This window comes from Dendropsophus ebraccatus, chromosome 11 (genome assembly GCF_027789765.1).
Source record: "Dendropsophus ebraccatus isolate aDenEbr1 chromosome 11, aDenEbr1.pat, whole genome shotgun sequence".
NCBI classification, from domain to species: Eukaryota; Metazoa; Chordata; class Amphibia; order Anura; family Hylidae; genus Dendropsophus; species Dendropsophus ebraccatus.
In genome coordinates this window covers 87955130-87970102 of record NC_091464.1, presented here as the reverse complement: position 1 = coordinate 87970102, position 14973 = coordinate 87955130, and the positions used below count along the sequence as shown (strand labels likewise).

The 14973-nt window shown below is 39.0% G+C and overlaps 1 protein-coding gene across 3 annotated transcripts in view; it reads left to right on the top strand.

Annotated features, from left to right (window-relative positions):
- EPHA3 (EPH receptor A3) overlaps positions 1 to 14973 on the top strand; it is a 316733-nt gene that overhangs the window by 113980 nt on the left and 187780 nt on the right. The window lies entirely within an intron of this gene.

Sequence of the window (14973 nt, the reverse complement as noted above, 5' to 3'; positions counted from 1 at the left end):
GTTTTTTGTCTATTTTTATAATATTTTTGCATCTTTTCAAACACAGTGGAAGCAAATATTTTCAAGAGTTTTCAAAAATGTTTCATTAATTCACAGGCATAAGGACTAAAGATGAGTGAATTTACATTACCAACTAAGCGAAGCACTTCGTTTGCTGATTCACATCCTGAGAAACTTCTCCCAGTTTTTTCAGGCACACAGGGTGGAGCGTCAAGGAGCGGCATGGAGGTCAAGAGCAGCCAGCGTAGAGGCCAAGTGCCGAGAAAACGAAGTGCTTCACTTTGTTTGTAATGTAAATTTGCTCATCTCTAATAGTGATAGTTTGAGTGGTGTGAGGTGTGGTGGGTTTTTATACAAAAGTCTAAATAAAATTAAAAATAACTGTAGTTATCTGTGTTAAAGACAAAAATGGCCAAGTGTTGCTTTTGGCTATTTTCATCTGGGCCCATTGAGTAGAACGAAGTGGCAGTGCGTATGCCCAACTGCCATCCTATTAACTAGTGGGGGAGAACCTTTAAGAAGGAAGGAAGGAAGGGGAAAAGGGAGGATGGACAGGAAGAAGAAAAGAAGTAGGTAGGTTTCTAGGTACAGACAAATTTTGCACAGCCTCCAATAGATAGATCTAAAACCGTAATTACAATACTACTAAAAATAGTGGATAATAAAAAATAGTATTTTTTTTTATAAAGATAAAATCAGGATAGATTTCTACTTAACTAAAAATTAAAATATTTTGGGCAGTTTAACCCTTTAAGGACATGGCCCATTTTCGTTTTTACGTTTTCGGTTTTTCCTCCTTGTGCATAAAAGGTCATAGCACTTGCATTTTTCCACCTAGAAACCCACCTGAGCCCTTATTTTTTGCGTCACTAATTGTACTTTGCAATTACAGACTGAATTTTTGCATAAAGTACACTGCGAAACCAGAAAAAAATTCAAAGTGTGGTGAAATTGAAAAAAAAAACGCATTTCTTTTATTTGGGGGAAATGTGTTTTTACGCCATTCGCCCTGGGGTAAAACTGACTTGTTATGCATGTTCCTCAAGTTGTTACGATTAAAACGATATATAACATGTATAACTTATATTGTATCTGATGGCCTGTAAAAAATTCAAACCGTTGTTAACCAATATACGTTCCTTAAAATCGCTCCATTCCCAGGCTTATAGCGCTTTTATCCTTTGGTCTATGGGGCTGTGCGAGGTGTCATTTTTTGCGCCATGATGTGATCTTTCTATCGGTACCTTGATTGCCCATATACGTCTTTTTGATCGCTTTTTATTACATTTTTTCTGGATTTGATGCAACCAAAAATGCGCAATTTTGCACTTTGGGATTTTTTTGCGCTGATGCCGTTTACCGTACGAGATCAGGAATGTGATTAATTAATAGTTCGGGCGATTACGCACGCGGCGATACCAAACATGTTTATTTATTTATTTATTTGTTTACTTTTATTTAAAACCTGGGAAAAGGTGGGTGATTCAGACTTTTATTAGGGGAGGGGGCTTATTACTATAAACAACACTTTATTTTTTTTTTTTTACACATATACTAGAAGCCCCCCTGGGGGACTTCTAGTATATACACTTGGATCTCTCATTGAGATCTCTGCAGCATAGATATGCTGCAGAGATCCATGAGATCGGCACTCGTTTGCTTTCGGCTGCTGCAGCCGAAAACGAACGAGTGCCGAGCCGAGGACGGCGCCATCTTGGACGCGTCCCCGGCCGGCATCAGTAACGGAGATCGCTCCTCCGGGACAAGGTCCCGGAGGAGCGATCTCCCCCACTAGACACCAGGGAAACGTTGCCTCCGGTAATCGGAGGCAGCTGTCAACTTTGACAGCTGCCTCCGATTAGGTAATTAGCGGGCACGGCGATCCGACCGTGCCCGCTAATAGCAGCGGTCCCGGGCTACTCGCGGCACCCGGGATCGCGGCACTTCAAAGCGGGGCCGCCGCGCGGCCCCGCTTTGAAGTGCAAGTGAGGACATATGACGTACCGGTACGTCATATGTCCTTAAGAGGTTAAAAGCATTCCACTTCATAGTTTCCTAGTTAGAGTGAGATCAGCCAGGCTAAATAGCATAAAAAAGATACGACACGTCTTTGCAATGTATAAAACATTTGTTTGAAATGGGCCATATTTCCACATTATATGTATTTAAGGCAATTTAAAGTGTCTTTTACCACCAGTAAAAACTTTAAAGAATTTTGCTTGTCAAATTTTGCTACATTTACATTGCACAAAACTGTCCAACATATACAACGGACAAAAAAAAAAGTGACACGTGTTATGACTACAACATGGGACAGTTTTATGCACGTTGCCCAGTCTAGACATACAGTATGCTCAGGCATCAAATAAATAAATATATATATATATATATATATATATATATATATATATATATATATATAATATTTATTTATTTATTTTCCTTAATCCATTAGTTTTTGGCCATCCCATAATGTTTTAAGTGGACTAAGTTTTAAATGTGTCCACCCTTACCTTTCCGGAATTTAGTTAAGGACTCCACAATAAATTCAACACATAATCATCATAACCCCTTAACAGGCTGCAGTTCACATTACAACCACTGGGTAGTCACATAAAGTATATAGTCACATAAAGTATAAACTTCTCCCAGCAGAGTAAAATTGATCATTGTCTTAAAGCTAAGACAAAGGTTACGGAAAGACTGTGTGAAGGTCAATAACTGTCTAATATATAACTATTATCTTTATGTTCTTTATTCTCCTAGCTCTATGCATTCTCATATACTCAACCCCTGAATTTTTGGAGGCTTTCCAGTTCTTCATTCGATTGTGTATTTAGATGGTCGTGATGTCATTACAATAACTTTTGTTGAGTAAATAGGAAGGCATTAATAATAGTCATGCTTTACTGACAGTGGAAACAGTCTAGGTTACCTCATCAACTGGAAGGATTCAATGAGTCCAGATGCAGCTTCCTGTCAATGGTAAGGTCAGCCAGTTCAGCAACCTGAATCTACCTTAGGTTTTTAGTTCATGTTTTTGTAGAAATTAGATAGGAATTTGTTTCCAGTCAAGATCCCCATCACAGATGTGAAATATATTTTATTTAAAGCTGCAAATGATGATGACCTCCATCCCAGACATACACTCCTACTAAAATGAAATTTCATTGAAGGAAACTATGGTTAACTCATATATATAGGGATTTATATATCATTATTTATCCGGCATATCCGGATGAAGCCACATGTGATAAAAAAAAAAACAAAAGGCAATTTAAGGGCTTGTTCATCCCAAAGAGGTTAAATCAGTGGATTCTTAGAGTATTAAAGGGTTATACAGGGACAATTGTGCTCGAGCTGGGATAAAAAAACAAAACAAAGAAAACAACAACAAAAAAACAATACTCTCCTGCTCTGATTCCCTTGCATTTCTGACAGTTCCAGTCTCAGTTGTCAGTTGTGTCAATTAAGAACGCTCATTCAATCAGTGGCTGCAGTGTATGTCCCGCCTACAGCGTCACAAGGAAGCACTGACAGCAAAGACCATAAGCAGTGGCATTCAGAGAAGGTGAGTATAATTTTACAATTGACATATGAAAAATAGTCCCCAGAATACCTCTTTAGGCTAAGTTCACACTACGTATATTTGCGGCTGTATATTTGAGGCTGTATAGCAACCAAAACAAGGAGTGGATTGAAAACACAGAAAGGCTCTGTTCACATAATGTTGTAATTGAGTGGATGGCCGTCATTTAATGGCAAATATTTGCTGTTATTTTAAAACAACGGCTGTTATATTGAAATAATGGAAGTTATTTACCGTTATATGACGGCCATCCACTCAATTTCAACATTATGTGAACAGATCCTTTCTGTGTTTTCAATCCACTCCTGGTTTTGGTTGCTATGAGGACCTGACATGAGGACCAAATACAGCCTCAAATATACATAGTGTGAACCCAGCCTTAAAGAGAATCCGGGCAGGGGGGGGGGGGATGTGGCAAGAATCCAATTCTCCTGCATATTAGGAGAACAACTGAATGACTCCCTTTAAAGAGCTGTATATTCTCTCTGGCATTTGGCTGATAGGGACATTTGGAAATAGCATCGAGGACTGTTGTCACTCAATAGCTCTTAGCCAACCAGCATCACCAGGATTGTTTTTGGCAAAGCCAATTGGCTGGCAGTACATGACAAGCATATGTTTATTCAATGCTTCTGCCAAATATCTTTTTCAGTTGGATACCAGATAAAATATATACCATGGTAAGATCGGTTCTTGGAGTTGTATACTGAGTGTTTTTAATACAGTATTTTAGTATTTCATATTTCTTTATTATGGATAGCGTAGGTCAAGTCAGATTTTCCAGGGTTAACACCCCAGGCATTTGCCTTACTTGCCCTGAATAAAGGTTGTAGGGTAGGATTGCCATCATATTAGTTTTTCTTTCCCACACCGCCACAACTGGGTGCAAAATATTTTCACCGTCCAACCCACTACCCCTTAGCACTGGCATGGCTTCTTTACTACAATTTATTGAGATATACCAGGAAAATCTATACATGAACACGCATTGGATTTCACCTGGGTAAAGTTGTTGAATTGTCCCGATTGACTAATAGCAAGACTGTGATATGTGGTCCTAACAAATACACTATTCCCCTCCTTCCCCTGTGAAAGGGGGTTAAAGAACGACATCTTTCATCCAGGCTTTGTTCTGTTATCACTTTATGGGATGATTCACAAGAAATGTAGCCAGTCCTCAGTTACTTGTAACATTGAACTATACATAAAATGACTTCATTGCTCAGGAACAATTGTGCTCATTATTCTCAGTATATTTGCTCATTCCAGTGATGTTAAGGCACCGTGTAAAAAATAACAATATAGTTGCTTGTTTTGCATTCATCTGGTCCGCTACAAGAGCTCAGCAGGATATTATGTCTGATCAAGGAAGCTGAGTTGACATTGCACGTCTGCTTACGCATAGAAAAACATTGGGGTTTAATGCATGCTGGAACTTGTCTTGCATTTAATTTAAGGTGCCTCTGAATTTTCTCTCCATGCCATTTGGTTGGCACATTGCACGGAAACAAATCAGTTGATTTGATTGCATTCCTTTTTTTTTTTTTTTTACATTTGTAGAATTGATAGTGGTCACCATACTTAGCAGCTTTTTCATTGCCTGGACTTGTTTGTAAGAAAAAAAATGTTGAACTTTGTTAATAAAGGTCGATTTAATTGCCCTTCTGAATAGATTGTGGGCTTCAAAAAGAAAATGTGTAAATAGAAAAAAAGGAATATATTATTATTATTATTATTATTATTTTTATGGGTTTACACATTGTTAAATAAAATGTTTTTGCTGCCTATTTTGGCTGTTTTTGTTTTTATTTAACAGTGTGGGAACCTGGCCTTATTGTTGTTATTGTTTTTGGCCTTATTATTATTATTATTATTATTATTATTATTTACAATTAGTCAATAAGCAATAATATTTTATCATTCAGTACTTATTGATGTTGGATTACAAGAATTATAATTTATACATATATTCAATAATGACAAAAGTCCAAATAGTTACATGTCCATCTGTCAAGTATAAGTGCACATAAAATTTGACAAAGAGATTCGATTGTTCCATTTTAATTTGCTTAACCCCTTAAAGACAGAGCCAATTTCGATTTTTGCACTTCCGTTTTTTCCTCCTGGTGCTTAAAAGGCCATATCACTTGCATTTTTTCACTTATAAAAAGGAAAAAGGCTGATTTTTTTTCATAAAAAACACTGCAAAACCAGAAAAAAAAATGTGTGGTGAAATTGAAAAAAAACAAAAAACAACGCATATTGTTTATTTGGGGGGTATTTGTTTTTACGCTGTGCGCCCTGGTGTAAAACTGACTTGATATATATGTTCCTCAAGTCGTTACGATTACAAAGATATGTAATATGTATAACTTTTCTTTTATCTTATGGCTTGTAAAAAAATTCAAACCATTGTTAACATAAATATGTTTCTTAAAATCGCTCCATTCCCAGGCTTATAACGCTTTTATCCTTTGGTCTATGGGGCTGTGTGAGGTGTTACTTTTTGCGCCATGATGTGTTCTTTCAATGCGCAATTTTCCACTTTGGGATATTTTTGCAATTACGCCATTTACGGTGCGAGATCAGGAATGAAATAAATTAATAAATTGGGTGATTACGCATGTGGCGATACCAAACATGTTTGTTTATTTATTTATTTTTATTTATAACATGGGAAAAGGGGGGTGATTCAAAATTTTATTAGGGGAGGTTTTTTTTTATCAATAATAACTATTTATTTATTTATTTCATATACTAGAAGCCCCCCTGGGGGACTTCTAGTATATGCACATATAGTTATACAGCATAGATCAATGAGATCGGCACTTGATTGCTTTCGGCTGCTGCAGCCAAAAACAACCGAGTGCCGAGCCGGGATCAACGCCATTACGGCGCTGACCCCGGCCGGCAAAGGATGTGTGGATCGCTCCTTTTGGACAATGTCCCGGGGGGAGGGGATCCACCCCACTAGATCACCAGGTATGAGGGACAGCTGCATTTGATTGCTTGATTAGCAGGCACGGCGATCGGACAGTGCCTGCTAATAGCCGTGGTCGGGCTACATGCCACACCCGGGACCGCAGCGGTTCAGAGTGGGGTCGCAGCGCGGCCCCCCTCTGAAGTCCCCGAGGTGACCACAGGGCGTAAATATACGCCCTGTGTCGTTAAGGGTTAAAGAACTGTGGAGTCTCTACATCTGCTGGTAAATGTGTCCCCCCATGAAATAACAATTTTTCTTTTCTTATAGCTCTGTGATGTGCCATTCGTGTATTATCCTTACTGCAAATGTAAATAGCCAACTGGGTGTTACCAGTTGGGGGTGTGGACGTATTTTTCTGGTGTTGTTAACTTTGATTGGATAGTCTCAGACAGTGTAAGACACACCCAACTGGTTACATCCATTTGTCCATTTACTCTTACATACATATGCAGAAAGAATAATAGATGAATGGCACATCACAACGCAAAAAGAAAAGATGTTACACAATTGTTATGTCTTGGGGAATACAAGTATCTACTAAAACAGACAGGTCAGAAGTAGCCACGTGTCCACTTTAAGGTCTGTTTTACAGGCACAATTAGGCTTTATACAGAAGTTATATGTTTCTTTTCTAGAATAAAACTGGAAGTAATCTTAGGAACTCTGATCCATATGAAAGGATAAGATCCTGTCCTATGTAGTAAAGATATACCCTTTGTGGCTTTTATACATCTATACCACCACAATATAGCTCTATGAATCTGAAGACATTTTATTTTGTAGCCTCTTCTTGATAAATCATCACATTGTTATTTACAAAATATGATAAATTTACAATCTGGCTAATTAACGTAAAAAACAATATGGCTGCACTTCCTGTAGCAAAAACGGCTTGTACAACAAAAAACTTTTTTTTTATATTTATGTATATTTCTGTAAGTAAAGAGAAAAAAAACATAAACTCTGGCTACTGTTCTATCATCCGATTCACTAATATGAGGACAATTTAACATTGTGTGAAAAAAATATCCCTTTAGGTTAGAGGGAGACTTATATAGATATGTTTTTGTATGAACTAGCTGGGGGGCAAATTCAAATTTGTCATAACACCCTAGGAGTATAATCCTACACCTCTGGGTGATATGATAAATGAATATAAATATAACCCTATTCCCAAATGGCCGCCTCAAATTAACAAAATAAACATCGGCACCGTGACATTAATTTCAGACACGTCCATTGGTAAGTGTCCTATACAAATATCTAATGGTATGCATATTAAAAACTCTGGAGGGATCCCGCTGACATTTCCATAACCTCTTACATTTTAATGTTTTTACATCTTTCCAAGCCCTCCCCCCCCCCCCATAGGGCTTCTACTTAGTAAAAGCGCTTCTCGTTTCGACACAGCAATGGTATTGTTAACAGTGGTTTTCTGTTCGACGTACAGTTCTGTCATTTTTGCCCTTCTCCTTTACACTCGCCTGAGTGTTTATAGTTATTGGAAAGTCTCTAGTTAGTTTCGCTGGCAAAGTTTTTCAGGCTAATAAGGGCTTGTATTTCAATGGTGACAGCTGGTACGAGACTTTCATGGGGAGCGATTGTAGAGGGAAGTGTAAGTTTTGATAACATTTGAGAAAAATACTCTCAAATCAAGAGCCATCTTGAAAGATGGTTTGAGTACAAACAATTCACATATGTGCTCCTATTTCTTGTCCTGAAGGATGTTATCAAAACAAGATGATGGCAGACAGCTAAATAATTAGGAAATAGATATCAAGTGTATTGAGCGACAACGAGTTTGCTGGAACTTTACCTCTCGTTTTACATTGCGGCTCGGTAATCAATCTTCCCGGGCTCTTCTTTCTCTGCTCCTTCTCCTATCTATATATTTTTTGCATCTAGTACAATTTATCACATGGAAGATTTCGGGATGGGGGCATTCTTGATGGGCTCTGCTTTATCACTTAAAACAGGATAAAATAAAATCTAGAATATAATTTATGACCGTCATGAACACGTTCAGAACAAGTTACAGGGACAAATAAGAAAATATTCACAAGGTAGAGATAATGGAACAAATAACTTTTTTAAAAATTGTTGATGTTAAATTCAGATAATTAAAAAAAAAAAAAAAAAAAAAAACAAGCTCATTTAATAGCACTGACATTATAAATAAATATTTCAAATGGTGTGTCATTATTATATGGTTGGGGTTGGAGTGTGCCCAAAAATCTTTATTTTTTTATATTATTATTATTATTATTATGGCACATTAGCAGTTCTAATAGAGATCCAATTAATCTATAATAGGGATGGTCCGAACCTGCCGAGGTTCGGGTTCGTATGAACCCGAACGCTCGGCAGCAGATTCCCGCTGTCTGCCCGCTCCGTGGAGCAGGCGGCTACAGCGGGAGTAACGCCCTGAAAACTGGGATACAGCCTATGGCTATGGCTGTATCCCAGTTTTCCAGGCGGTCCTCCCACTGGATCTGCCCGCTCCACGGAGCGGGCAGACAGCGGGAATCATTACCGAGGGTTCGGGTTCGTACCATCCCTAATCTATAATAATTATTATTATTATTATTATTATTATTATTATTATTATTATTATTATAATAAAAAACATATTTAAGTGTTAATAAATCTGGTATAAAAATAATACTTAAAAAAAAAATCTATTTGAAAAAAAGTTGTGTCATCTCCCTCCCTAAAATCGGTTTAAAAGAAATAATGGAGTCACAGAGGGGAGGGCAGATGGTCACACTGGGACCCAGCGGGCCCGCTCCAGTACTTTCGGGCCGTGGTTAAAAAAAAAAAAAAAAAAAAAAACTGCGGCACCGGCTTTCCTTCTCCATTGTCGGTTTATTTATGTAAAAAACAAAAAGTGGTACATTCACTTTAAATGGTCATAAAATAGAAGTCCCAAAAGCCCCCTTGTCCCAGGTGTTCAGAGAACCCCAAATTTAGGTTATTCTAAGATGATCCAAGTTCAATCATATGATGTAGAGAGGGGGTGGGTGTTATATCTGGGAAGTGGGAGCTAAAATACATTATGGTAGCATGACTGTGCAAACAATAATATCAAATAGCCTAACATTACATTATTCTCAATGGCGTTTCTTTTTTATTTAGTTTTTTGAGCAAAAGCCATACATGCATATACTGTTCTGGATACATTGTCACTTACTACATTAATTGGGCTAGGCACTCTCTCAGCTGTTCCGGTGAATTTGTCCGGTGCCTGTGTGGCTATGTTGTAGGGTACATTCATCAGGTTCATCAATTTTTCCCCCCCAAAAACTGCACATGTATTCCCAGCCAGCCAGATACGAAAGGGGTTATCCAGGCCTGGACAAACATGGACACTTTCTTCCCGAAACAGCACCACTCTTGTCTCCAATTTGGGTGCAGATTCTCCTGTTCAGTTCTATTGAAGTGAATTGAGCTTATTTGCAAACCCACACACAACTTGGAGACAAGAGTGGTGCAGTTTCTGGAAGAAAGCAGTCATAACCTGGAAACCCCTCAAAATAATTGAGTTAACCTTTGGTTTTGATCATTCCCGTCAGGGGATTTCTTACATAATGAAGCACACTTGTTGATGGTAATTACCAGAATTTTATGTCCATGCCTGTCTGCTGAGTGATAACATTTTATGAGACCTGTTCTTTGTTTGGACAGGTATTTTGATGAATGTATGGGCATTAGCTGAAATTCCACTTACATGACACACGTAGAAGGAATTTTCATGATATAATGGGCTGGAATGGCACAACCAGGCTGTTGGCTGCATCATACTGGGGAACATTCACGTCTCCCAGCTGTGGAATATGCAGGTGTAATTCTGAGTACCGTGTTATGTCCTTAAGAGAAGTGTAGAAAATCTGGGACTGAACTGAGTCGAAGAAGAGGAGAAATGAAACTATTACTGGAGGAATCGCCCAACACATTTATAATCTACAAGGTTTACAATATCCGGTTGGATATAACATCATCTACCCCAATAGAAGTAAAAGTAATGTGAAGAGTGGAGGTGGAATGGAGCTAAAATAATTTGGAATTAGAACATAAATTATCACGTTCTGGATTTAGAAGGTAAACAAGTTATAAGTAGAACTTTCCTGCATGTATCAAGTTGCTGTGAAATCCTCCGACAAGTCTATGAAGCGCTAAAATAGTGAGTGACAAAGAAACATCTTGATCAGAGAGTGCATTCTCATCTCCCGAAGTTATATACATTTGAGGTTTTTAAAGATCCTACCGTATGTCACATTGAGCACCAGGATCCCTGGCAATCTTTAGCATCTCGTGCTTACGCTGGCACATTCATAGACAATGTGATCACAGGATCGCTGCTGAGGTGATCATTGGTCCAACACATCTGATAGATAAGAGCAAGAGATAGTCAGTATATACACACAAAATAACAGCTATGAACTAATGGGTGAGATATACCGCAGATGCTTTTCTTCTCACCACATACAGGGACTCCTGTTTTGACCAATTAGTAAAACTAAAGAGGAACAGGATGATTTTTTTTTTTTTTTGGGGGGGGGTGGGGGGGGGGTGGGGGTGTGGGAACAAATGTCACTCATTCTAAAACAATTTTGCACATCGACAATTTATTGCATACTGTGTAGATATTTTAGAACTAATATTCTATAAATTATAACTTTTAGGTCTCCTACGAGTATATGCAATGAAGGAGATGCCTAACTTTGTTTAAGCTACAGCCTGTGAGCCCTGTATCCCCATCTTTACAGCTCACCCTGTTTACAAAGTCACATCAATAAAGCCATCAGTCTTTGTATCTGTGTTGGGGAAGCAGGAAGTTATGATCAGTTAAAGGGGTTGGCCACTTTATAGTAAAATAGGTCAGTACAAAGTATTAGTAAGTTTACTCACTGTATATACTGACAGCAGCTCCCTGTATACCTCATAGAGATAATACCAGACTCCCCTTCACCAGGCTGGGCTGCCCTGCTCTGTTTAGTTTCAGTCCACAAAATGGCTGACATGGAGGAGCATGTGACCAGGCCCTGTCCACTGTGTCCTCCATAGGCATATACAGGCTCAGTGGTGGACACTGGGGGGCGGGGCATGGTCACATGCTCCTCCATATAAGCAATCTTATGGACCAAAACACCGCAGAGCAGGACAGCACAGCCTGGAGGAGGGGAGTCTGATATTAGCTCTATGAGGTACACAGGGAGCTGCTGTCAGTATATACAGTGAGTACACTTACTAATACTGTACACTGAACTATTTTATTATAAAGTGGCCAACCCCTTTAACTTCCATATATGAGCAAATACCATAGATAGACTGTCCATATATGTGCACATGCCATACATAAACTGTCCATATATGGCCATATACCGTACATAGACTGTCAATATATGGGCATATAATAAACATGGACTGTCTATATATGGGCATATAATAAACATGGACTGTCTATATATGGGAACATACAGTACCATAAATAGACTATCCATATATGGGCATATAATATACATAGACTGTCCATATATGGACATATAGTATACATAGACTGTCCATATATGGGCACATACCATTCATAAACTGTTTATATATGGTCATATACCAAACACATGCTCTTTACAATGGACTACATGGCATCTCTCCATCATAGGTAAATCTCTCCCCCCAAAAAATAAATAAATAAATAAATAAATAACTCTGACAAAAGGCAAAACCTAATGTGAAAGTGACACAGTAGACCTGACAGGAGGTGCTGTAAATTATGACCTGTTATAGAATTTATAGTCTGAAATCCTGCGGTTACACCTGCCCATTAGTATCCTAGAAAATCACAATGTCCAAAATTTTATTTAGAAATGACGATGGGTAAATCCCAATCAACCCTACAGCACTTCACAGCTCACATAGGCATGGGTCTGTAATAAGTATTACTGGGCAGTATTTGGGAACATGATGTCAGGAGGGTACAATTAGACAGGGGTATCTATTCCTTCTTCATTGTATTTTTCAGTTTCTGAAATATCTCGAATTCTCTGAAGTTTTGCCAGGAAATAAAACCCAACAGTTGGAGATTTAGTTGTAATCTGATCCTAATAATGAGATGACAGGTACTAGCAATTATTCTGGGGAGCTGTTTTTCAAACATGTCTCAAGAATTCTCAAGTTCTATTCCCAGTAGAGTGTATTATAAAAGAAAAGCTTCTTCTTTTTCCGCCTACAGAATCAATATATCAGATATGGTTATGGAAAGACAATCTGAAAGGTGTATTCTCCATTACTTAAATCGGTAAAATTACCCCATAAATACATTTCTTTGTCATCTGTGTAGATTTTAAAGAGACATACGACCCTACCTACCCGTGCCTCTAGACCATTGCGCTGAGATTTACAATTACTTCCTATCCGTTGACTACTGTTCCTTAAGTAACTTATGAGAATGAATCAGCATTGTCAATTTTCAGACTTGGAAGCTATATTCTCTATAAGTTATGTATGAATGGAACTTTTAGCCATAAAACAGATAGTAGGTAAAGTTCCAAGACCTGAATACCAAACTACTGTATATTAGGGCCTTTATCTTCTAGGGGGCCAGAAGGGTGGTGAAAAATTTAGGCTGTACCTGGACCAGAACGGAGAGAAATGACCATAACGCTACACATGCCTCTTAAATCTAGAAAATGCTGCACAATTTTAGTCCAGACTGATAAAAGTTAGCCCCCTCCTGTTCTGTATACACAGAGCTATTGCATTCGGTTCTGTGTTTGTAAAGTGATAGGTGATGCATACCGTGTATGCATCGCTGCTTACTACTGTACAGGAGCAGAGAGTCCAGGGAAAGACAGGAGTCCTTACACTTGTATGTACATTCTGGGAGTCACTGCACCAATAGGGTAGGATGCAATGGAAACAGAGTATTGGGCTGTCAATCATTGTTGGAAGCTGCTACATCAGTATAGCCTGAGCCCAGCTGTAGTGGAGGAGAAAGCCAGCAAGCTAAAGCAAAGATAAAGTAACAAAAGGAACATGGCTGATGGTTGTCTGTACAGTGGATACAGTGGCGTGGGATCCCTCTTGCACAGCGCCATGCAGATAACACCCAATATGCATGATTTTGCATTACTCTAGCAGGAGATGTTTACACTATAGGGCTATGTTCACACAGCGTAAAAGTACTGCCGTTGTTGCAATTGGCAACAACGGCCGTATCTTGTACGCCAAGACACCCCCCATGTTCTTTTATGGGATCCCGGACGGAGCGTATACACATAAAGGGACATTTATCAAGTTAAAAAATTGTATTTGAAAATGGCCAGATGCAAATAAACTTATTCGCAAGTTGCCGCTTTGCAAATAAAATATTTGCATCTGGCCACTGTCCGCCCGGTCCGCCCGGTACGCCAGGGGGGCGGGGAGGTAGTGTTGGGGAGGCGGAATGGGTGGCGCGGCCAGGTCACGGAACTTCTGGTCTCATACTCCATATAAACGTGGCCTGGGTCTTTATATGTGGCCATCTGGTGGTTAAGGATTTTGCTCGCTTCTATTGATAGTGTAATGCATTTATATTTTGAGAGTATGAGGTCCTGGGTGGTAAGGGTACTTTCATTAAATATAATCCCTTTCAGAACTTTCAGAGCAGAGAACCCTCTCTTAGAAGTCAATTCAAAGAAAACCGAATAGAGTATATGGACAGGTGTTAATGTCAATGAACTTCAAGCACAATTGGGTTTGTCTAAACCCAAACTCTTTGCATTTCATTAATTGTGGCTGGAGAAGTTGGATGCAGCCCTAAGGCTGCCTGGAAACATGGAGGCAGCTATAGGCCATGTTCCCATGGGGTAAGACACCGGCCGTTTTGTGACATTTGTGTCACAGAACGGCCGGTTTCAGAGAAGATCATCTGCAGTACCGGCCGGATGATCTTTATTTCTGATTAATTGGGATGTGTGTCCGCATCCCAATTCACCTCTGCACACAATGGGGAACTGACTCCATTGTGTTAACTGACATGTTCTCTGCAGCCGCTGGTCAATGAATAGCGGCCACAGAAAACTGACATGTCCGTTTTTTGTGCGACTGGATGGAATCCCAGCCGGAGCATATACTATGTGTATGCACATCTGGCTGGGATTCCATTCATTCAAATGCAACATATGTTTTGCAAAAATCACGGCCATTGTTGTGTGAACATGACAATAGTACTACTTTTTCAGAGATTCTTGTTCAGACAATCCCAAACATGCTGGATGTTCGCTCATCTCTGTCACTTAACACATAGAGTCAAAAATATGGATTGCTTGGGTCTAAATTATTAGTAGAACAGGACAGGAACTGATCCTTCCCCTTCCGAGCTCATTGCTCTCCCTGTTTTTCTACAGGGGATGGATCCTATAAT